Below are 23653 nucleotides of genomic sequence, written 5' to 3'. Positions count from 1 at the left end.
TGTGATTATACTAATTATTATCAGCATATAAAATTTGGTTTCAGTTTCTGTTTTTTAGGAACACTTAATTACACAAGAAGAACATGTCAGTGAGTATGAGAGAGTTGTGAATGACATAATAGGAGGGTTTAGAAGAAGAGTTCTTTCCCTAGGTTCAGTATCTAGGTTTGTCAGGAAAGTGATGAGGAGGTAACAGGGTTTTAGGTTTTATTTTGAAAGATGGATATATAATTCTGACAGATGAAGGTGAGTATCACTGGCTAAATGATAGTTCAGGCAAAAGTGTGCCTAAGAGAGATTCTTTAAGAGAAAGCTGAAAGTAAGGGTAATGAATCAGATCATTGAGAATCTTGAATATGACAGACACCCAATGCTGGATAATCATATGCTGTTCTTCCATGGTACCACACTTAAAATCATATCAACAGGAAGCCAGAGCCACCTGGAACAAATAGATTATGAGAGTGGCTGTGGTTAAGAAAATACACATTGTATTTTGCAAATTTCCTACAGAGAATTCTGGAATCTAGCCTCAGGTATTCTAATTCAGTAAGCCTGGGGAGGTGCTTCAAGCCTTCATTTCAATTAAGTTCTCAAATGCTGTTGATATGTCTGTTCAGGGACTGCACTTTGAGTAGCCTTGGTATAGAAGAGGTCCACACTTTCAATATACCAGTCCTAAATAGAAGCAACTCAGACCTGTGTGTTTCTAAATACAGACTATGTCATCTTTAGCTATCCTTGAAGTGCTTTCTGGGTATATGTGCATTTCAGATGGGTTGACATTTATATTTTATTGTGCACAACTCTGTAGCTGATGCTAATAGAAAAACATCACCAGCTAAATCTGAAATTAAGCTCTTCTAATTAACTCTTTCTACAGAGATCATTTTCCTGCAGAGATAAGGCAAAGAAAAGAAGTTTTGATGACAGGGAGCATCCATATACACATAAGAAAGATCATGCTATAAGAAAGTAATATGCTTGTGCTTAGTCACTCAGTCATGTCTGCCTCTTTGCGAACCCATGGACTGTAGCCCACCAGGCTCCTCTGTCCATGGAAATTTCCCAGGCAAGAACACTGGAGTGGGTTGTCATGTCCTTCTCCAAGGGATCTTCCCAACCCATGGATCAAACCTAGGTCTCCCACATTGAAGGTGGATTCTTTGCTGTCTGAGCCACCAGGGGAGCCCCAAAATGTTTCTCACTACATGAGAAAGTAATGGGGACCCTCAAATAGGAAGATTAAAAGAAGTAAGATATCACAGATAGACATCTTCCTGTTGTAACCTTCCTGACAGTCTGCACTGGATATACTTAGACAAGAGAGTGATCAGTCTTTGAGTAGCTTACAAACAAAAAGAAGTGGCAGAGTGTTACAAATGTAATCTAGAGTTCACCCACTGATCTCTTTCATTTCTAGGTCCTTTTCTGAGTGCTGCACCTCCAGAGGGAACAGGATGGGGTAAAGGAAGCCATGTGGTGTAAGGTATCATTAAGGGAACTTGGGATGTTTATTTTGCAAAAAAAGATCCATTGTGTGAATGGGTGTTCGACATAGCAAGTGCCATTTTCTTAAAAAGTTGCTATATAAGACCCTGGGAGGAAAATAAAATGAAAAAAGGATAATGAGGAAATGAAACAATCTGGATCCAATATTACAATAGCTGTCCACATGGAATATGCTGGTTGGAGAAAAAGAAAGCTCTCCATTACTAGAGTTGGTCAAAACTAGTCAGGGTAGCAGCCTATTAGTTAGAAATGCATTTTGTAAAGGTTTGGGAAATCCTTTGCTACTAATTCGAAGATGACAGGAAAAAGAGCTTTTTTCCCCTAACAGGATATTTGTGTGAATTTCAGGAGATCTGAATTTATAGGTGAATATTCTGTTTTGTTCAAAATAGTAGAGAGACCCCACAGATCAGTGATCTAAAGTTAGTATGGGAACAAAAAGAGCATTCTCCTGACAGGGCACTGAAGCTACATTCAACACAGCAGGGTCCCCATGAACACTTTAAGTCCTCAGTGGGAAGTGGTCATCTTATTGCAATCTGGGTGTGCTTGTAATTATCAGGTCTTTTCCATGCTGTGTCCTGGACTTTAAAGAGAAATTAGTTGATGGCCTAATGTGTGAGAGCAGAAAAAGAAAGTCTTTTCTGTTGCGCTGAGTTAAGAATAAATGAAGCTTCGTTTTTCCTGTTGTGTCTTGTAACTTACGTTCATAAAGAGTACTGTTAAGTTTTCTCAACCAGAATGTGAACTATTTAGAAAGGGTGTAATTGATGGCTTCATTAGAGTAAAATCATTTAACTTGTTGCTCTTGAGAATTCCTCATTTGATACTCTCAGTAGTACAGCTTTTGGTAGGGAATTATGGAAACTAGCATAGAAATCAAAAACTTTGTAACAGACTTGAAGTATATCTTTAATGGGCTAATCAAAGGCTGCTGAAAGAATTAATGAGCTTGAAGATATGTCACCAATAAAGTGAAAATCAAATGGAAAAAAATGAAGCAAACTATCCAAGGACTTTGGGACAATACAAAAAGGAATATAGTCATACCTTATTTTATTGTACTTCACTTTATTGCAGTTTACAGATCTTATATTTTTTACAAACTGAAGATTTGAGGCATTCCTACAGGGAGCAAGTCTAGCAGTGCCATTTTTCCAACAGCATTTTCTCACTTCATGTCTCTATGTCACATTTTGGTAATTCTCTCAGTATTTCAATTTTTTCCATTATCATTATATTAATCATGGTGATCTGTGATCAGCAGTCTTTGGTGTTACTATTAAAATAGTTTTGGGCCACCACAGACTATGTCCATTTAAGACTGCAAACTTAATCAATAAATGTTATGTGTGTTCTGACGGCTTCACCCACCAGCCATTTCCCCATCTAACTCCCTCTGCTTTGGCCTCCCTAGTCCCCGAGACATGACAGTATTGAAATTAAACCAATTACTAACCCTACAATCGCCTGTAAGTGTTCAAGGGAAAGGAAGAGTTGAACATCTCTCACTTTAAATAAAAGCTAGAAATGATTACGCTTAGTGAGGTCACATGTCAAAAACTCAGATAGGCCAAAAGGTAGGCCTCTGGTACCAAACAGCCAAGTTGTGAAGCAAAGGTAACGTTCTTGAAGGAAATAAAAAGTGCTGACATAAGTGATACAAAATTTTCTTTATTTGTTTTAGATTTAGGTATTTTATGTATTCTTAATTAAAAAAAAAAAAAAAAACCTTAATCTAGTCCTTATTGACTTCTTACTATACAATCCCTTATGTTCTGATACTATCACTACAGGAGGAAAACAGGCACTGTCTTTTTAACAGATTTTCTTACCATGGGTTTACAGGTAAATTGAATACTACAAAATAAACTAATTCAGTGGTCACCATGTACCTGGAAGTCTACTTATTATCTGGTTATCCATGGTCTCTAGATAATCAACAAAAGATATTAATTCATAGTTAATGAATATTTTTCACTCTAATGAAGCCTGTGTATAAAAGATTGAATTTGGACAAATTACATACATTTTCGCTTTGTTAAAGTGATGTAGATTTGTTAAATGGATACAATTTTGCAAATCTATATTTATGTGAAAATTTTTTTTGCCTTCTAGCAGATTCATTTATCTTTTAAAATAAATTTTTAAATTGCTCAGGTAGATTTCTTTTTGATTAGAAAACATATATAATGTGAAAGACATTTACTACCATGGTACAAGAAGAATAACAAACACAATCAAATATAGTATTTTTTATGAAGCTATCAAAGAGCAGTGATGAACTAAACCCTAGGGAGAAAGTGCCCCTGTTAGACAAGCAAAGAGCAGCAACAATTTTCATAACTAGGCTTGAGCAGCCAACCTCAATGCCAGAGGTCAGAGGAACAGATTTACCATCAATGGAAATACATTGAGAGACAAGGAGGAACCAAATGAGAATATGGCGAGCTAACAGAATGGATTGGAATTTGGAAAGTCATACATGCGAAAGGACATTTTCAGCCCCTACTTTCTTCTCTTCATCAGGCCCCCAAGTAGTTTTCTAAGAAAGCCCCAGTGGACGGAGTCCTGATAGCTGAGAGAACCTGTGGAGTCTCCACATTTGCATGATGCTTGTATCCATGAATCCTGCTAGGGATGAAAACCAACTACCTGAAGCTTTGGCCTGATACCCTCCCGGCTCTAATACCAACAATGAAAAAGTACTTCCCACACCCTCAGCATCAATGGTGTGGGAAATGAGAGTAGGGCCAAGAGGGACAAACTCAGCTTAATGACAGGTCAGCCTCACCTCAGTTTGATTTTTGGAGGAATATGATAATCAATCACCATTCTAGCCACCAGACAAAGAAAAAGGCTTGCTTTCAGTATCTTGGAAAGGTAAAACAAATCTCAATAAAAATATATTAGTGCTCAATCTCTTCTCTTCTTCATAAACTGAGTAGAACATAATTAAAAAAATGAGTTTTTTTAAAAAAGTAAACATGTGACCCATAAACAAGAGGAAACGTAGCCAACAGAAGCAGACCTACAGATAATCCAGACACTCCAATAACTTAAAAGCAACTATTAATATTTTATATGTTAAATAATTTATAGGAGAAGATGGATAAAATAAGTGAAAAAAGAAACAATTTCAGTAGAGAGGTGAAAACTTAAACAGAAGCTGTTTCATTAAGTTCTATTGTTGTTTTTTTTTTTAATATTCTCTTTAGGTTTAATTATTTTGCTAACTGCCTATGTTTATATCATTGATTTTAATCAGTTTTCCTAATATATTATGTAAGGCTAATAATTTTATTTTTTAATATTTATTTTCAATTGCTTGATGATTGGTTTATAATGTTGGTTTGATTTCTGTCCTACACCAACATGAACAACCATAGGTGTACGTATGTCCCCTCCCTCTCATCTCCCACCCAGTTGCACCCCTCTAGACTATTACCAAGCCCCATTTTGAGTTCCCTGAGTCATACAGCAAATTCCACTGGCTATCTATTTACATATGTTACTGTATTTGCTTCACGATACTCTCTCCATTTATCTCACCCTTTCCCTCTTCTTCCCTACCCTTGTCTGAAGTCTGTTCTCTATGTCTGTGTCTCCATTGCTGCTCTGCAAACAGATTCATCAGTACCATCCTTCTAGATTCCATATACATGAGTTTTATACGATATTTGTTTTTCTCTTTCTGACTTATTTCACTCCGTATAATAGGCTCTGGGTTCATCCACCTCATTAGAAATGACTCAAATGTGTTCCTTTTTATGGCTGATTATTATTCCATTGTATAAATGTACCACAGCTTCTTTACCTACTCATCTGTCAATCATCATTAAGGTTGCTTCCATGTCTTGGTTATTGTAAATAGTGCTTCAGTGAACATCGGGGTACATGTGTCTTTTTCAGTTTTGGTTTCTTCAGGTACATTAATAATTTTCTTTTTCTAGTGTCATTTATAATTTCTTTTTGATCCATAATGAAGTAAAAGTCACTCAGTCGTGTCTAACTCTTTGCAACTCCATGGACTGTCCATGGAATTCTCCAGGCCAGAATACTGGAGTGGGTAGCCTTTCCCTTCTCCGGGGCATTTTCCCAACCCAGGGATCAAACCCAGGTCTCCCGCATTGCAGGCGGATTCTTTACAAGCTGAGCCACAAGGGAAGCCCATAGGGTATCAGAAATAGGTTTCTTAATATTTAAGCTCAGTGATTTCTTTTCACATTTTAACTTATTTGCAGTATAGTCAAAGAACATGAACTGGATGATAATAATACTTTGAGATTTATTGAGATATTAAGATTTAATATTTGGTAACCATTCATAAATATTCTATGGGATCTTGAAAAATATGTTACACGTGAGTTTCTGCCATTTTTGAACACAATGATTTGTATATATCAGCTATTTTGCTTTTGCTAATTTTTTGTTCAAATATTTTATAATCTTAATTTCTTCTTGATTTTTCTATCAGTGTAATAGAATTTCCCACTATGATTATGGATTTATCTATTTCTTCTTTTATTTCAGCTTATCAAATTTAATGTAACAATTATAAAATGAGAAGTAAATAATGATATATTTGGTTTAAATGTAACATTTTAGTCACTTGCTATACATACTCTGTGTACTTATCATTTCATTTTTTGCCTTCCTTTGGATTGATTTTTATTAATCTACAACCTTCCCACTCTTAGCTCTGTAAATATTCACTCTTGCACTGTTGTTTAGTATTATTCTAGAAATTGCAATATACATCATACAATAACAAATAAGAGTATAATATAAAGCAGCACTTTCTTTCAAGACAATTTTTAGAGCAGTTTTTTAGGTGACAGCAAAATTGAGAGAAAAATATAGAGATTTCCCGTATACCCCTTGCCCTCTGTACCAACATTATCAAAAATCCCCCACCAGAGTGATATATTTTCTACAACTGATAAACTCACACTGACACATCACAATCACCTAAAGTTCATAGCTTACCTTATAGGTCACTCTTGGTGTTATACACTCTATAAGTTTGAAGATATAATAATATATATCCATTATCATAGTATCATTCAGAGTATTTCTACTACTTTAAAAAAATCCTCTGTGCTCTGTGTATGCATCCCTTTCAGTATCCTTCAGCCTCTGGCAACCACTGATTTTTTATTGTCTCCATAGTTTTACCTTTTTCAAAATGTAGTAGAAATTGTGCAGTGTATAATTAAAGTGGTACTTCTAATTCATCCAAGAAAGTGCAAAGTTGAATTCTTTAACTCAATTTTTATCCCTGCTGATCTGCCAGCTTTTGTGGTGTATTTTAACTGTATCATGGCAGACACTATAGTGTGTCATCCAGATCCCCCTTCACTGAAGGACTTTCTGCCCCATCTGCATGGCAGCCTTATGATGTTACCCTCTTCTAGGATTGCCTCAACTGCATGGAGCCACCTCACACCAGGTCACACTTCTTTCTGGGTCAGCCTTCATCTAATAACTGATGCGGGACAGTAAAGATCTAGCCAACTTGAGGCATCTCTGAAGGTTGATTTCTATTCCAAAGCTCTTTGTGGAGTAAAGCTATTCAAGTAATAAACAACTTGCAGCTTCCTTTCCAGATGTATGTTATCTTTTCCAGAGCATGGCTTTGGGGACATTATATGGAACTATTAATTTGGCTAATATGTTTTCTTTCATCCCTATTAGAAAAGAAGATAAGACACATTTCATACTTACATGGAAACAGATTTAAATTTTGCCCCAGAGTATGTTAATAATCTCCCTGTATTAGTTATCATATAGTCCAAGAAGCTCTGGAGTGAATGAACATTGTGTACAATATTACACCAATCTACTACATTGATAATATCATGGTAATTGAACTAGATGAGCCAAAAAGGGCTAGTATGTTGGAGGCCTTGGCAAGAAACCTTTTCCTAAGGTCTTCTACATTCTGTATGTCTTACCACCAAGATACTGACTGCCCATTGCTCTGGACTATCTTTTCAAGTATGTTTTACCCTCAATAACCTTGGAAAATAAAGATAGTATCTTTCTCAAGAGCAAAAGGCAGGCATAAGTGAAAAGGAAAGTCACTCAGTCATGTCTGACTCTTTGCAACCCCATGGACTATACAGTCCATGGAATTCTCCAGGCCAGAATACTGGAGTGGGTAGCCTTTCCCTTCTCCAGGGGATCTTTCCAACCCAGGGATCGAACCCAGGTGTCCCAAATTGCAGGCGAATTCCTTACCAGCTGAGCCACAGGGAAGCCCCAAGAATACTGGAGTGGGTAGCCTATCCCTTCTCTAGCAGATCTTCTCAACCCAGGAACCAAACTGGGGTCTCCTATATTGTAGGTGGATTCTTTACCAACTGAGCTATCAGCAAAGCCCAATAAAATATTTGGCTTCCCTCAACTCAGTGTTTCTTTCCTGTAACACAAATTACTGCTTGTATAGGTGTCCAGCTCGTGACCATTTTCATGTTACTTATGGAAACTGGAGTTTAGGAAGCCAGTGCAAAAATGGGGATACTCTGGTTACTGCTATTGCTATGAGTAATAAATTGCAAGTCATAGAGGTAATAAAAGGATTTTCATATATTCTGCCAGCAGAATATATTCATCAGACTGTTGCAGACTAACTAACTTGTAAGTAGTGCAAAATTCAAGACCTTACACTGTTCTTGACAGGATGGAAAATAAATGTTACCAAGATAATAGGTCCAGACTGTTACACAGGCAACCCTGTCAGTTGAGCCATGAGACCAGGCAGATAATATTATTTTAGAGATAACAATAGTGGAAGAGTGTCTTAGAGGTTAAAGCGTCTGCCTGCAATGCAGGAGACCTGGATTCAATCCCTGGGTCTGGAAGATCCCCTGGAGAAGGAAATGGCAACCCACTCCAGTATTCTTGCCTGAAGAATCCCATGGATGGAGGAGCCTGGTGGGCTACAGTCTATGGGGTTGCAAAGAGTCGGACACAACTGAGCGACTTTACTTCACTTTACAACATAGACCCATAGGTTTCAAAGCAAGGCCATGCCATCTGCTTAAGAGAATGCTATGCCTTTCATAATATGAGTCCTTATGTACAATACAGCCACTGTAGATGTAAAGTGTCTGACATGGGACACTGGTAGGCATGTGATCATAACTTCCTACTACGAGCCAGATTCTGTAAGAACCATCAAGTCATGCAATCTTGCATTAAGCAGATCTAGCAATGATCACTGTTATAAGGTAGAAACAGTACACCTGTGAATAAGAATAAGCAGGATTAGAGTATATAATCAAGTTGTATGGGAAGTTGTCAGACCCACATGCCATGCACTACTCTTGCATTTGTACCTCTCTCTCAGCTCACACCTGTGTTGTGTGAGGGATTTATTGCAAGGAAATGGCAGAGAAAGGAAACGTTTGAGCTTAGTTATGAATAAGTTGTCTCAGTATGTGATTGGGAGCTGAAAATAGATGGCAGTCATACTGTACATCCACCCAAGAGTAGTTCTGAAAGACAATGGTGAAGAAGCATCCTGCTGAAGATCAGAGCTAGGGTTGTTTCATCTAGTCATCAAATCTATAGGAAAAGACAAGTTATCTGAGGTCAGAATATATTCAGATTCTGAGCTTGGATTAGATTAAAGTGAGAGGTACTTCAGGTACAAAGTTTAAGGAGTCACTTCTCAGGGTTGTGCACATGCTTAATCCTTGATTTACCATGATCTCTTCAGAAGATCAATAGCCATTAGTTGGAAAGTTGACTACACTGAACCAATTAAAGATGTAGCTAATGTGCCAGTTTGAAGGTATTATTTTATGAGAATGGAACACACTCCAGGTATAGTATGCAATTTGATTTAAAATTCTACATGTACTTTCACCATGGTAGTGTTCCCAATATGAATAATTCTTAGGAATAGAGATCAGGAATTACCAGTAAGAGTGACCAGCTTGAGGGAACTTGTGCATAGACCTCTAAACTCTACTAGATTAGAAATCTCACTTTCCAAGGAGGGAAACAGAATTGACAGTTGTAAGGGTCTGCTTCATCAGCTGAAAGAAACCACTGAGTTTAGCAGACATCCTAGCTGTAGATGAGGGATCTAAACTGGATAGTGAAGAAGAGGTATAATGAATATCAGTCCTGACCCTGAGATGCTGTCACAGTGAGAACTATTTTTCCACTATTTTTCTTTTATGTTTAACCCCAGGAAAAGACATCCATCAGAACCTGATGGAAGTGTTCCAGAACATATGTGAAGAAGCGGATCAGAGTAACATAATGGGTGGATTGTGATGAATGCTATAATGTGCCGTCCAGATTCTTTTACAATGAGTATTTGCCAGCCTCTGGGAGTGCTGCTGGCAAATAGCCTTTAGATGTCAACCGTTTTAAGAATTGACTCAGCTGGAGAGAGCTCCTTTAACCAAAATTCCACCCCTTCCTAGGGCTGAACACATCAAATGATTGATCAATGTTAGAGTACAAAATCCTGGCTTGGTTCAATGTGAACTATTCTAGACCCAAAGCTCCCCAAAGGATCTTCCAAGATGGTAATTGAGACTGGATTCCTGCTTAATTTCTCCTTCTTTCCAATCCCTATTTCTTTTCTTCCCTCCCATGGCTATTAATCTCAAAGCTATCTTTAATAAACATCCTACATGCTAAATTCTGTCTCTGAATCAGCTTATTTTAAGAGTTATATCTCTAAAAACATTCTAGTTAATATTTTATATACCTATAGACAATTTTTATCTATGTCCACTCAGATATTTACTTTTTTACTTGCTCTTATTATTTCCATATTTCCTTCTGACTTTATTAATTTTTTTTGGCCTTAAGAACACTTCTTAAGTATATCTTTTGATAAAAGTATGTCAGTGACAATTTTTTTTTCAGAATTCTTTTGGTTTGTTGGTTTAAATGTTCTAGTACAATTTAATTTTGGAAAAGTATTCTCACAAGACACAGAGTTCTTGACTATTCTTTCAGCACACTCAAGATATCACTTTATAAGACTTACATCTTTATATTAAGAAAGCAGTTGTCAAAGTAATTATTGATCATTTGATTAAAACCTGTCCTTTGCCTTATATTTTAAGCAGTTTTACATTATGTTTTTGAATCTATAGTTTAATTTTTAAATTAACTTTAAACATTCTCTGTCATTACTTCTATGAAAATAGCTTCTCCTCAATTATCTCTTCCTCCTAGGTCTCCCAATACACATACTTAAGACTTTGTCTTTTCCTTTTATCTTCTGTCTTTTCTTTACTTGTCTCTCTGCTTCATTTTGGGTATTTTGTTTTGAGTCTTGTCACTAACTAATTCCTTCTTCCACTGTGTCTAATCAGTTATCAAACTCATCCACTTAATTACTAATAATTGTTGTTTACACTTGTTCACTTCTAGAATTATTAGTTTTTTAATATAATTTCAATTTTTTCTTCTAGAATTCTCTTTTTGTCCTTTCATTTTTTGAACATATCAAGCATGATTATTTTAACATTTGGATCTAATAATTTCATTATCTATGTAACCTATGGGTCTATTTCTATTGTCTTTTTATCTCCATAAATTTGCAATCATATTGTTCTACCTCCTTTCTTGTCAGGTAATTTCTGAATTAATTACCACAAATTGCATATAAAAGTTTGTAAATTTTTTTTTTTTTCAAATTTAACTGGGCATCCTGTGTCTTATTTGGCAACCCTACTTGTGGGTCAGGTAAGGATTTGATCTGGTTCATCCTGAGACCAAGGTATTAAAATATCAAAGGATGCTAAGCAGGGAAAAGTTTGTAAATTTTATTTGAGACTATCACAATGTCACAATGTCCTTTTTCAGGAAAGATAAATGTTTATTTTGCACAGACAAGTAAAGATACTAGCTGTCTTTAATTCAATTTCAAAGATTGAGTTTATTACCTGGAAATCTTTTTCTCTGAATGCCTATTTACTTTTGTTCAACATTAATTCTAGGGCTTATTCCTTTAGAATTCTGATCTCACACCTAGGGTTCTAACTACTAGGGTTCTAAATTCTTGATGATTCCACAATCTTGTTTCTGTTGCTCTGACTCCATAAGATTGTTAAAGCTCTCACCTAAGCTGGAATGGGCAGATAGATGTTCCTAGGGAAAAACCATTTCCCAAGGCTGGGCTCAACCCTCTGGGTTTGATTCCTGTTGTAGATCTTGGCCCCTAAATATTCATTACATTGTTAGCAGTTTGCTAATCTCAAGCAAGTTAAAGAAAAATGTTATATCCAGTTTTTCCAGTTGTTTTCAGAGATTTGGTCTGATTACCTGGGCTGCCATTACCAGATCCAAGAGTCCAGTAATTATAACTTATTAAACAGACTTTCTAACATTATTCAAGATTCTGTTCTGTTCATTCATTTTTACATTTATTTCCATTTATTTTTATCCATATGACTCTCTCCTGCAATTTAAGTTGCCTGGCCACAGCTAATGATATAGGAATATATAGATCATTTCCTGACACATTAGTTGCTACAATTTAATTAGAAGATAAACATCCTAACGTAAGCCTTTCTCCGGTTTTACAAATAAGGGTGAAAATGTGAAAAGACATAAAAGATGTTTCTGATTCAATAAAAATCTTAAAGGAACAATACTTAGTCAGACGATCACTACCCACCCTTCATATTCTGATCTTAAAAGTACTAAGGCCTCAAAGCCTAGGTAAGAATGAGACATTTATTTAGATGCTGTTTGTATATTATACACAGCCTACTTATATAGTCTAGTGTCTTAGGTTGAGATTACCAAAATTATATACTGAGATGAGGAATAATGCTATGACCAACCTAGACAGCATATTAAAAAGAAGAGACATTACTTTGTCAACAAAGTTCCGTATAGTCAAAGCTATGGTTTTTCCAGTAGAAATGTATGGATGTAAGAGTTGGAGTATAAAGAAGGCTGAGAGCTGAAGAACCGATGCTTTTGAACTGTGATATTGGAGAATACTCTTGAGAGTCCCTTGGACTGCAAGGAGATCCAACCAGTCAGTCCTAAAGGAAATCAGTCCTGAATATTCATTGGAAGGACTGATGCTAAAGGTGAAACTCCAATACTTTGTCCACCTGGTGCAAAGAATGGACACATTGGATAAGACCCTATGCTGGGAAAGATTGAAGGCAGGAGGAGAAGGGGATGACAGAGGATGAGACGGTTGGATGGCATCACTGACTCAATGGGGATGAGTTTGAGCAAGCTTCAGGAGCTGGTGATAAACAGAAAAGCTTGGCATGAGGCATGCAGTCCATGGGGTCTTAAAGAGTTGGACATGACTGAGTGACTGAACTAAACTGAACTGAATGTTAAGAAATGTTCTAAGGAAATAACAGTAAAGAATTCCCCAATTCTGGGCATAAAAGAGGGGAACCACTCTGGGGTATAAAATTTAACAAAGTCCCATCAAGAGGGTAATTCTGGCTTGGTCTTCCAGGGAATTGTGAAAGAAATGGAAGTCACATTTGAATTATATATATCAAAAGGGAATTTCCAAATGCCAAAGCAGACAAGGTAGCTGAAGACAAAAAGGAGAGCCAGATGGGAGGAGGAGGAGATACAAGGAAAATAAACACATCCTCAAGTAAACATTCCCTATTTTTTGTTTTGTTTTGTTACTAAAAGTCTTGACAATAACTCTTAAGTGCTGTTGCAAACATGTTTATAAAAATTTTTGTTAAGGTATCAGAAATATGCTAGACTGGTTCCCAAATATCATCTCGGAGGCTGTGCTATTATCTCATCCTTTTGGGCATTTTCCCCTCATTTGTCTTTTTAAGCACTAACTGTTGCTCTTCAAATAATCAACAATACATTGCTTTTCTGTGTTTTCTTAATAAACATTGACAACTAAAAATTGTGATATTTTCTGAGCAGCGCAGTTATGTAGTACTGTGGTAACAATGATAGTATATTTGTGCAATTTTCAAGAAAAAGCCAGAGTGCAGTGGCAGGAACCCTAAATCAGATGTTTATAAATAAATTCAAAAGCTACTGAAGTAATCTTAAGTTTTCCCCATCTAGTGAAAACAATTAACACTGATTTCTCATTGCAACATCAATTAATTAATTAATTAGAACTTACCATGCTCATATCGGAGAAGGCGATGGCATCCCACTCCAGTACTCTTGCCTGGAAAATCCCATGGACGGAAGAGCCTGGTAGGCTACAGTCTATGAGGTTGCGAAGAGTCGGACATGACTGAGCGACTTTACTTTAACTTTTCACTTTCATGCACTGGAGAAGGAAATAGCAATCCACTCCAGTGTTCTTGCCTGGAGAATCCCAGGGACGGGGGAGCCTGGTGGGCTGCCGTCTATGGGGTCACACAGAGTTGGACACAACTGAAGCGACTTAGCAGCAGCAGCATGCTTATATATTTTCAGTTGGAGTTTCAGGTTAAATAAAGAACTTTTAAGTTTTTGTTGGTGGATGTTTTACATGTATGAATGTTGAGAAATCATAAATATTAATTACATAGCTTTACCCTTTAAAATTCTAACTAAAATTTTTATCAGCTTTTTTCCTGGTAAGGCTGGCCTGAACAATCTGGCTTAAATATGGGGGAAAAAATCTGATTTTTTGATGCCTCTGTACTTGAAATAACCCACAAGAGGGAGAATTTTTGTCTACAAAACAGATATTCCTTTTTTATATATGTATTCAGTTCAGTTCAGTCACTCATTCGTTTCCTACTCCTTGCAACCCCATAAACTGTCCATCACTAACTCCTGGAATTCACCCAAACCCATGTCCATCAAGTTGGTGATGCCATCCAGCCATCTCATCCTCTGTCATCCCCTTCTCCTCCTGCCCCCAATCCCTCCCAGCATCAGAGTCTTTTCCAATGAGTCAACTCTTCCCATGAGGTGGCCAAAGTATTGGAGTTTCAGCTTTAGCATCATTCCTTCCAAAGAAATCCCAGGGCTGATCTCCTTCAGGATGGACTGGTTGGATCTCCTTGCAGTCCAAGGGATTCTAAAGAGTCTTCTCCAACACCACAGTTCAAAAGCATCAGTTCTCTGGTGCTCAGCTTTCTTTACAGTCCAAATCTCACATCCATACATGACCACTGGAAAAACCATAGCCTTGACTAGATGGACCTTTGTTGGCAAAGTAATGTCTCTGCTTTTTAATATGCTGTCTAGGTTGGTTGTAATTTTCCTTCCAAGGAGTAAGCATCTTTTAATTTAATGGCTGCAATCACCATCTGCAGTGATTTTGGAGCCCAAAAATGTAAAGTCAGCCACTGTTTCCATTGTTTCCCCATCTATTTCCCATGAAGTGATGGGACCAGATGCCATGATCTTCGTTTTCTGAATGTTGAGCTTTAAGCCAACTTTTTCACTCTCCTCTTTCACTTGCATCAAGAGGCTCTTTAGTTCTTCACTTTCTGCCATAAGGGTGGTGTCATCTGCATATCTGAGGTTATTGATATTTCTCCTGGTAACCTTGATTCCAGCTTGTGTTTCTTCCAGCCCAGCTTTTCTCATGATGTACTCTGCATATAAGTTAAATAAGCAGGTGACAATATAGAGCCTTGACGTACTCCTTTTCCTATTTGGAACCAGTCTGTTGTTCCATGTCCAGTTCTAACTCTTTTTTCCTGACCTGCATACAGGTTTCTCAAGAGACAGGTCAGGTGGTCTGGTATTCCTATGTCTTTCAGAATTTTCCACAGTTTATTGTGAACCACACAGTCATATATATTATTTTTGAGAATATTTTCTATCATAGGTTATTACAAGATATTGACTATAGTTCCCTGTGCTATACAGTAAACCTTTGTTGCTTATTGCATATCTATTTTTTAATTAGAAATCTAGTATTCTATTCATACTAAGTCAAACAAAGTGGAATCAAAATGCCATATATTTTTATTTAGGCAAAAATTCACCAGTTTTCTAATATATATATATATATATATATATATATATATATATATATATAATATGGACTATTTATATATATGTATACCAAATCTTTTCTACTACACTTGATAAAGGCCTGAGACAGAACATCATAAAAAAGAGATGGAGAAATTGGAAAACAAACTCAATTAAATGAGAGCACTGAATTTGAAAAAGAAAAAGTGAAGCAAGCTATATAAAAGGTCATCATATAGTTAGTTGTTGTTAAACATGGCTGGCTCATTAGAAACATATATGGAACTTTGGAGAAAAAAATGCAGATATTCTGATCCAGTATCCCTACCTCATGTGCAAGGAACCTAGACAGCTGGAGAGGGTGAGAAGGCCTATAGATCCAGAAGTGGTAGGCATGCCTGGATACAGAAACACTTTATTGGCAAGAAAACATCTGGAGTTAAACAAAGGTTTCTTTCCTTCTCTCAGTTGCATGACTCAGGTCAACTACTTTTCTTCTTCTGGGGGCAAAGCGAGTAAAAATAGCATGCTCACGTTCCATTTTTAAATGATGCACTGCCTTGCTTTATGGGCCAAGACAGGAGAGTGGAGACTAGACCTCCCTTCACTAAGAATTGTCACTGCACTAGTTGCCTCCTAAGAGTTTGTGTTATCCTGAGAGAATGAATTCTATCACAGTCTACAGGAAGAGCATTTCCGAGAGTAGCCTGAAAGGAATCTCCTTGGGGACAGAGGTCTTGTCTTAAGTAGCTGATTTAACCCATAGTGCTTTGGGCAAAGCAGAGGCTCAATAAGAAACAATCATGAATTTTGGTTTGCTTTGTTCAATCTTGCTGAGGGCCATGAAATTTAAATGTAAATCTCTTAACATTTAACTGCCAGGAGAGAAAAAACAGGGAATCAGAAAACCATTCTGGTTTCCAATCTCAAACTTAAACGCTAGTACGGGAAAGGTACCAGGAAGAACCCACTGGTGGCACTGTGGAGTCAGGCAACTCCTGAACAACGTTGGCAATCAATCAATTGATGTCCACCCACAAACTCAAGGCAGCAGTTTCCTTTGGTGGGATGATATGTAGATAAAATTCTAAATGAAAGCTCTAGTTATTTGTAATCAAAAAACCTGTGTAATTGGTCTCAAAGTACCATATATTATTTTGTGGGTTAAAATAAGTGCCTGAGACATGTGTGTGCACATATACACACACTCTCAAAGCAAATGCCAGTGTACACATTCCTATATTCTCTGACTACTCATCACCCTCACCAAGGTCATCCTACCTTACAGAAAAAAAAATGGCTAATTTTATAATTTTGTCTAAAGTTATATAATTAGAAGGAGATGGCAAGGCTGTACTTTTAAGCGTGTTTCATTGAAAACACAAGTGCTAATACAAAATACTCATCCAAGTAAAAATGAATGATGTTTACTCTTTTAGAAATATATCAACCCAAAGCAAACTGCAAGGCTTGTTTTTCTAAGACCAATCAGCTGGTTAGTTTTGGGTTTTACTTTTCCTCTCTTTAACTTAATCTTTACAGCTTCACAGAATCCTTATTTTCCAGTCATTCTTTGGTGTTAATAATAGCAGGATGTATAGATTTATGTGTTGAGATATAGTACTTTCATGAGGGAATCTCTATGCTTTAGCATTTTGTCTTTTTAACCCCAGCATTCTCAGCAAGCAAAATAGTGTGGAAAAAAAAAAAAAAACAGTTAAGAATACACAAACTTTTAGTCACTGACAGTATTCAAACACCATTTAAAAATAAAAAAAATTCAATTCAGGGTTAATAAACCATCCTCTAGAAATACCTTCCACACTCTCCAAATACATTCGACTAGTAACAACCATGATTAGTGTAACAGGGACTCTTGTCTTAGTTTTGTTTTGGCTAATTTCTGGAAAACATCCACCATCAAAGACATTTCTGTATTTTTAATTTATGTTCAGAAAAGAGGGAAAAACACACAGTGCTCAGATTGGCCATGTTTTTAATTTATGAATATCTAAAGCATGTGAACAAGACATTACTGGATTATAATTTTGCTTTTTAAATGGCCACACCAACAGAAAACCACCTCAATGATATGAATATTTAACCGTCACTGATTTTTTAAAACTTAACCTCCCTGCCATTATGCTGAAGGGTCACAATCATCAATCTGCTAAAATGTTGGCACTTCCAAGTGCATCACATAAAGCTGTGTCCAGGCAGCCCTGAAGCCTGCCATCCTTCCAACAAGCCTCAGATGAACTGGATGTCCCAGCTGGTGGTGCTTTCTTTGGCCTTTCTGGTTCTATTCTTCCTCTGTCTTCCTCTTGCTCCCACTTTGATCGGAAACTACTTTTTCATTCCTCTCCTTTTTAGGCTTTATTAATGAAGTTCTGCTTCATTTTATATTGTAAACAACTATTTTGTATAAAAAGTCCAAATAAACAGCGAAAAATTTGGATGGTAGTCTACAGAATAAAAGGGCCAATACTTTGAGAATATCAGATGCTTAATACAAGATGTAACAACTTAAGACTTAAAGTTTAGATTTTTACTTTTATTACATTATTAAAGGACTATTCATCATGGATCATATTAATATTCAAAATTAAATAATAACATAGCAGTACAGCAACAATTTACCATGATAAAAAATGAAATTATAATCAAACTCAATCAATAGAAGAATTACATTGGAAAGTATTACTGGTTGAATTGGGTCCCCGCCTCCCAAACTTATAATGTTGAAGCCCTAACCCCCAGTACTTAGAATGTTACTATATTAGATATAGGGACTTTAAAGAGATAATTAAATTCAAACGGGATCATTAGGGTGGGCCCTATTCCAGTAGGACTGATTTCCTTATAAGAAAGGAGGTTCGAGCACAGGGACACAGACAACATAGATAGAGGGACAACTCAGCGAGAAGGCGGCCATCTGCCAGACAAGGAGAGAGGTCTCAGAAGGAAACAAACCCACCAACACCTTGATCTCAGACTGCTAGCTTCCAGACTTACGCAAAAACAATTTGCTGTTGTTTAAGCATCCCAGTCTGTAGTATTCTATTGAGGTAGCTCCTGAAAACTCATGTACAGGTAATGTGTGAGTTTATCTTTCAGGGGAAGGTATTAGTTGAAAAGGACATAAAGTGAGTTTCATTTTCTTTCCTTTAGGCCTAAAGTGCTTAATAAGATAAACTCTACTCTTTAAAATATCAAGATGTCTTTCAAAGTTCCCATGGGAAAGATTATTTATTTCTGCCCATAATTTTTACTCACTTTAGAAAATAGATTTTTTTTAGCATTCTAGCATTTGCTTTTGACTATCCAAATAGGATTTAAAGAGTGTTAACAAAACGAAAGAAGATTACTCATTACAGAGTGAGCCAAAAAAAAGGTGGGTGGGGAGCAGGATGAAGGACAAAAAGTGTGCAGTGAGCAGATTGAGTCAGCTCCTGTTTCTGATGCAAGGGTTCAGGTTCATGCGGAAGGGTAACCAGAGTCTTTGGTAATTCCCAGAGGTCCTGTGGCTGCTCAGGGGATGGCCAAGGTCCAGGGTGTGACTCACATACTACATCATGCTGATTAGCACTTTTACACTTGGATTTGTAATCCAAACAGTACTTGCCAATTGACGTTTTTGAGCTAGGGAAATACCAGAGGTTGCTCTCTGAACGATTTTTTTTTCAATCATTCCCTAAATTTGAGTTTGTTTTGGTTCTTATTTTTCTATGTAAGGTATAGGCTCCACCGTAAGAAAACAAACAACAATAATCTCTGCCATCTGAATTTTATCCAAAATTTTACTAAAGATAAGAGAGTCTTTCAATAATAAAATAATACATATGTAATGGACTCTAAGGGTAATGTAAAGCTGCCCAATTTAAATTATACTCTATTTGACTTGATACTAAATAATATCTGTTTTGATCACATAAAATAGGGAGTTAATATATATAAATGCAGAATTTAAGTCCTTCTGACTTAAATATCTTTTGGTAAATCAAATATATCTTTCTAAAAGTTATTAATTATTATTATTTAGTTCAATATTCACAGGACTTAGCCACTCAGCAAAATGTCATTACTTTTGTCACAAAGTATAGCAATACATTTTTATTTTATCCATAAAATGGAATTTGATCTCCTGAGAAACTGTGTCCTATGTTGGAAGCTGCATTCAAATTGAATTCCCCTGAATCTAGGCACTGAGTCACTCCTGGCTGAGTATCCTTGAACTTTACTGAGCAGCAACGCAATGCATAGCTTTACAGCACAGAGGAGCTCACTGCCTCTAATTGGATGTTCTGCAATTGATGTTACTTAAATTCTCCCTAAATTTCAAAATTACTTCTCTACTCAGACCTTCTGTCATTTTATCCATGGTGTGCCCGTATTCTTGCTGGAATAGATTCACTGTATCAGCAAAAGCATTACCCTTTTGATAATGTTAATCTAAGCACATCTGGCATCTGCATTTACATTAGAGCATATTCACAATTGCCAATTAGAGCACGTTTCTACCTCCAGGGTGGTCAATATTGGCAGGCTCATAGTGTTCAATCCCAGATTAACACTGGCAGACCTTTAATTTCCTGCCTAAACAACCATACATGTACTGAATGGTTTTGTGATCTTTCTAGAGCTACTGAGACATTTAAGAAACGTTTTCCATGTTGTATTCTCTGTTTTTTCCTGTCCACTAGGCTTTTACAAATGTCTAAACTCTTGTTCTTAATATTTCCTACAATTAATTCCACAGAGGTATTCAACACAAGTCTACCATCCAGTGTACCACCCTGTGTTTATTCAAATAGATTCTCTCCTCTCACAACAAAAAAAATAGTCCCAAGAAACTAACGGCTAAAAAAAGTAAGGCTGAAACTTCAGTTACCTCAGGAAAAGTCAGAATGCTATGACACTGTAAACCAGGGTTGTCGTTGGCCTTTCTGCTTTGCCACCTGATGCCTAGAATTGACAACTGGTCTCCACATATGCTTGACAAGTCACTGGTGGGTAACCTTCCGAGAGGTATTATGGCACTTCTGTCTCTCAGGAAGCAGTTATTTAATTACTCTTTGAGGAAACTCAGATGTCCTCATGGAGAAATAGCACTGTGGCTCAAGTATGAGATAAACTTTTTCTGAAACTGCCTGTCCCGAAAAATCAACTGTTGCAAAGAGAATGTGTGTGTCTTTTTTTGTATTTCTTAAACTAGAAATCATTTGTTCCCCAGATTTCCTCCTAAAATCCTTTGGCTATTCAGGAAGGCCTTGGCATTGTAGGCCTCTGAAGATCACCACAGACTGCTGCTGACAGCATCCTCTTGCATCTGCCTTGCCTGACACACTTATGTTAAGTGCCCCATGCATAGGTCAGATGATATGCTGCTACTGCTGCTAAGCCGCTTCAGTCGTGTCTGACTCTGTGTGACCCCGTAGGCGGCAGCCTACCAGGCTCCCCCGTCCCTGGGATTCTCCAGGCAAGAACACTGGAGTGGATAGCCATTTCCTTCTCCAATGCATGAAAGTGAAAAGTGAAAGTGAAGTCGCTCAGTCGTGTCCAACTCTAGCAATCCCATGGACTGCAGCCTACCAGGTTCCTCCGTCCATGAGATTTTCTAGGCAAAAGTACTGGAGTGGGGTGCCATTGCCTTCTCCAGTCAGATGACATGCCCCTATCTAATAAGACAGTTACTTTTGAAAGCATAGGAGATCCCACTTTTACTAGCTGAAAACACTGACTTGCCTTTAACTATAGAGCAGAAATAACCTCTGTCTGAATCCACACAAAGGCAGTAACTTTTGTGTTTCTGACAGGCCTTCAGCCTCATTGCTATGGTATTAACTGGGATACTGTGGCAACCATAAACCAAATACTAACTATAATTCTCTCTGAAAACAGCTGCCATGGAGCTGATATTTTCCTTAGACATCAGAGCAAGGGCATTTCAAGGAAAACTCAACATTCTTGGCACAGTAGAGCTTATTCAACTAAAATGCCTTACACAAACTATTTGCATGCATGAAAAAAACTCCTATAAATGTTAATAAATATTATTGTAAATGACTCAAGCCCTGAAAAATGGCATAATTTTTTATTGAGATATGGTTGATGGAAAAAATGATATAATTTTATATGACTTATATTACATACCGAAGGCTATGGTAACTATAAAGGGCCCATAGCTTATATGAAATATTTTAAAAATTTATGATGTAAAACTAATTGACCATGATCATATCTGCTGGATCACTCAGCCGAAAGTATAAAGGAAAGAATACCAGCCTTGAAATCAGGACCCCTGGAATATGGTGCTGACTCTGATTTACAACTGTGTTGTGTTAGGCCGATACAACTGGTAAGCTACTTTTTTTTATGGGAGAGGGGGGCAGTTTCCACTGTGATGCTAGTGCTCCAAGTCAAAAATTCTCATCCAGCCTCTTGGGAAAAAGGGCAGCTTGCTGATCTGGGTTGCTGGAGCTATAGATTATGCTCTGAGTGCCATTCAGTGGATGTCTCTTAAAGGGATAGTTCAGAAAAATGTAAATGTGCAGTTAATATTCACAAAGATAGGTGAGGCAATATTGCATTCATGTGAGAAAAACTGAGGTTCAATAAAAATCCATGAGGTCAGGAGTTCTTAGTATTAAAAGTGACAGTTGAGATAAAACTTTCTAAGGGCTGGAAAATAAAACTGAAAAGATAGCTTAGACAAGTATTTAAATAAATAGAGGGGAAAATGGATAAAAATTTAAGAGATATCAAGCATTGATATAGAAGGTGCAATATTCAATAATAGGGAATCAGGGGAGAAAAGAGATAACTGAAAGTCAAAAAGGAAAAGATGAGTAATTAGTGGAACTTGAGAAGGAAAGTTTTCAGGCTCATGTTACTAAGTCTCAACGGGATGAAGGAAGATATGAATCTTCATAAAATTCTACTAAATATAAGGAGAAGATTCTTGAAGTTTCTGGTTGAAAAAAAAAAGATTATCTGCAAAGAAAGAAGTGCCAGAAGAACATGAGACCTCATTAGCAATGCTTTGATGAAAGAAGAAAATTAAAATGAAAAGCAATGTCTTAAACTTCCAAGGGAAAGTTGTACAGAACCTAAAGGTTATATATTATATTCCCAGCTAAACTACATAATCAAGCATAAGGACCAGGTGAAAACATTTTCAGGCACATAAGTACTTGGAAAATTTATGTGATATATGCTGTTCCTGGAACAGTTCCAGAGGTCATTCCAGGCAAACCATACATTTAAGAGAGTAGAGTGGGAATTCCCTGGTGGCCCAGTGGTTAAGATTCCACTTTGCAATGCAAAGAATGTGGGTTTGATCCCTGGTCAGGGAGCTAAGATCCTATGTGCTGTGGAGCAACTAAGCCCATGCACCACAACTAAAGAGTCCTTGCACCACAACAAGAGAAACCTCATGCCACAACTAAGACCCAACCCAACCAAATTGTGTGTGTGTGTGTGTGTGTGTGTGTGGAAGTCGCTCAGGCTCAGTCGTGTCTGGCACTTTACAACCGCATTGACTGCACAGGACATGGAATTCTCCAGGCCAGAACACTGGAGTGGGTAGCCATTCCCTTCTCCAGGGGATCTGCCCAACTCCAGGATCAAACGCAGGTTTCCTGCATTGCAGGCAGATTCTTTACCAGCTGCGCTACTAGGGAAGCCATGTGTGTATGTGTGTGTGTATTTTAAAGAAAGAGTAGAGCAGTAGAACAAACTCAAAAGTTCAGTGACAGACACTCAGGATAATAGTTTGTCTAGTAAGTCTAGAACTGCTTGTCCACATGCTTGTTACATGACAAATGAAACCATCAACAAAATGAAAAGACAACCTCTGGAGTGGGAGAAAATATTTGCAAATGATGGGAACTTCAAGGACTTAATTTCCAAAACATATGGCTTATACAGCGCAATCTAAAAAAATGGGCAAAGATCTATTGGACAAAGAAGACAATAAATGGTCGGCAGGCACATGAAAAGATGTTCATCATCACTAATTATTAGAGGAATGCAAAGCAAATTAAAACTTCCATGAGGTATGACCTCACATCAGTCAGAATGGCCATCATCAAAGAGTCTACTGAAATGCTGGAGAGGGCGTGGAGAAAAAGGGACCCTCCTATACTACTGGTGGAAATGTAAATGGGCGCAGCCACTGTGGAAAACAGTATGGAAGTTCATTAAAAAGCTAAAAATAGAG

General features: G+C 37.2%; 1 long non-coding RNA gene across 1 annotated transcript in view; it reads left to right on the top strand.

Annotated features, from left to right (window-relative positions):
* The window catches only part of LOC132346223 (uncharacterized), a 323066-nt gene that overhangs the window by 264224 nt on the left and 35189 nt on the right, over positions 1-23653 (top strand). The window contains exon 3 of the long non-coding RNA XR_009496013.1: positions 1424-1489. This is a non-coding gene — a long non-coding RNA (uncharacterized lncRNA). The remainder of the gene's footprint in view (positions 1-1423; positions 1490-23653) is intronic.

The sequence above is a fragment of the Bos taurus genome, chromosome 9 (assembly GCF_002263795.3).
Source record: "Bos taurus isolate L1 Dominette 01449 registration number 42190680 breed Hereford chromosome 9, ARS-UCD2.0, whole genome shotgun sequence".
In the NCBI taxonomy this organism is placed as follows: Eukaryota; Metazoa; Chordata; class Mammalia; order Artiodactyla; family Bovidae; genus Bos; species Bos taurus.
This window is presented reverse-complemented; position numbering and strand designations above follow the sequence as displayed.